The sequence below is a fragment of the Octopus bimaculoides genome, chromosome 12 (genome assembly GCF_046866305.1).
Source record: "Octopus bimaculoides isolate indiv1 chromosome 12, ASM4686630v1, whole genome shotgun sequence".
Taxonomy (NCBI): domain Eukaryota; kingdom Metazoa; phylum Mollusca; class Cephalopoda; order Octopoda; family Octopodidae; genus Octopus; species Octopus bimaculoides.
The window spans coordinates 44141296-44143795 of NC_142939.1; positions in this window are offsets into that span (position 1 = coordinate 44141296).

The following is a 2500-nucleotide window of genomic DNA, read 5'->3' on the forward strand; positions in this document are numbered from 1 at the left end:
CTTGCAAAAATCAGCTATGGTTGATCATATCAGGAAAGGACTAGGATCCGTTATATATTTAAAAAATGTCAAAGATATATAGCATCGCCCGACGGTGCTTCTACATCACTTTCAAGGAGTTGAGGGCGCAAGGTGAGGCATTATTTTGCAATGTGACTCTCCACGATCTTTACTATGTTATGGTAAGATTAAAGAGCAAATTTGATGTTGATTCTGATTGGTCGAAAGACAACAGAGAGTGCACGCTGTTGGTTGACTGTCTTTTTTAATTTCAAGTTTTTTCTTGATAAACATATCATATTGTCGTTGACTTAGAAATAGAACTCGCGATCTAGCAACTCACAATTCTTCTATAAACCACTACTTCAAGCTCTTTTCTTCAGTTAATATACAAATTAATTATTATATACAAATTACTTTATAATGTTATCAATAACTTGTTAGTAATGAAACACAACACTCCTTATCTCTATTTCTTTCTGTATTTCTCTCTCTCTCTATCTCTCTCTCTATATATATATATCCCTCTCTTTCTCTTTCTCTCTGTCTCTCTCTCTCTCTCTCCCTCTCTCTCTCTCTCTCCCTCTCTCTCTCTCTTGCTCTCTCTTTCCATCTCTCTTTTATTCTCCATCTCTCATGAGTATAGTCTTTGTGTAAGTGTGATTCGTATTAAGAAATTGCTCTTTTCGTAGTTAAGACAAATATTCTCTGATGTGTTTCGTCCGTGCCGTACGTGCTCCATGGCAAGTGTGATAATTTTCAGTCAATTCATTGTCGAAATATAAAGCAACAATCAATGTTTTATTATCCATATTGTCTTCTTTCAAGAGAAGTTTCCAGCAGACATGTTTAACATCCACTCAAATATCAAGGGGATACATCACTTGAATAGTGTGAACTGCTTCCAAAGTAATTCTAATGATAAAATAGAAGTATCGAGCGGACATTTCACCAAAGATTCACTTTCTCGAATCTATCTCAATTGGTCCTATGGGTAATATATATAAACTGTCTACATACATGCAAACAAACAAACATACTTACATGAATACGTACTGACAGACAGCCAGATAAACAGAGATAAGAAATGACATACAAAGACATTCACATATTTAGTCAAATACATATCTCTTTCTCCCCTCTATCTCATTCCTCTCTCTCTCTCTCTCTCTCTCTCTCTCTGTATATGTAATACATTTAATATATATACACATATATCCGTAAACATATATATATGCATATATATATATATATAATATATTTATAAATACATACATATATATATATAATATATTTATAAATACATATATATATATATATATATATATATATATATATATATATATATATATATATATACAGGGACAGGGAGAGAGATATAAACGTACATGTACATGACATCAACGCACGCAGAAACACAAATACATGTATATGTATATGCTGTATATATAATATGTATTATATACATATATATATATATATATATATATATATATATATATATATATATATATATATATATATATATATATATATATATATACATACATACATACATGTACATGTACATATATGTTAATATATACACGTATATATAGTTATTAGTGAGGGATTATCAATCCGAGCAAAATATTTTGTAAGCTCTGTGTTAGTATGCCAGGCTAACAAAATTGTTTAGAGTAGTAAAGAGTCCCACGTACTCTTGTGCAAAGGTCCGAGGTTATAGTTGATCACCATTCTATATTATATAGATCCATGGCTGCTTTCCAGTTATACTGATTTTACATTGAGTGATAAACAAGACAAGGAATAAATAATGGCCATTACATATTTTCCTGTTTTGTAGTAGATTTTACTTACAGCACTTTCTCGTAGTCATTACGTGTTCGTTATTGACAGGTTTACTCAATCGGACCAATGATCGATTAAGAACAATTGAATGACTTAGAAAACTAATGATACTTTCGTTAGAGAAATGACTATGTTGAAAGTAGCATTCATTTTCTAAGTCATTCAATCTTTCGCAAGCGGTCAATGGGCCGATTGAGTAAACCTATCAATAACGGACACATAATTGGTACTAAAAAGTGTTGTAAGTCAAACCTACTGCAATAAAGATAAATATATAATGACCATTATTTATGCCTTGTGTTACACACACACACACACACACACACCCACATGCATATATATATATATATATATATATATATATATATATATATATATATATAATACAAAATGGGACAAGAACGCAAAACATCCAGACAGTTTGGTGATATAAAAAAGGGAGACCAAACCATCCAGATAGACGATACAAGAAAACAAGGAGTCTGATTCGGAGTTTTCTTTCCTCAGGCGAGTTCCAGATTATCTTTGCAATTTCGGCTGGTTATACTCGAGATTGCTTCAATCTGGCCAGCCCCAAGGAAAAACTACGCTAAGAGCATTAGATTCCTTGGAAGAAAGCAGCGAATGTATACGAAAACAAGGACGGAAA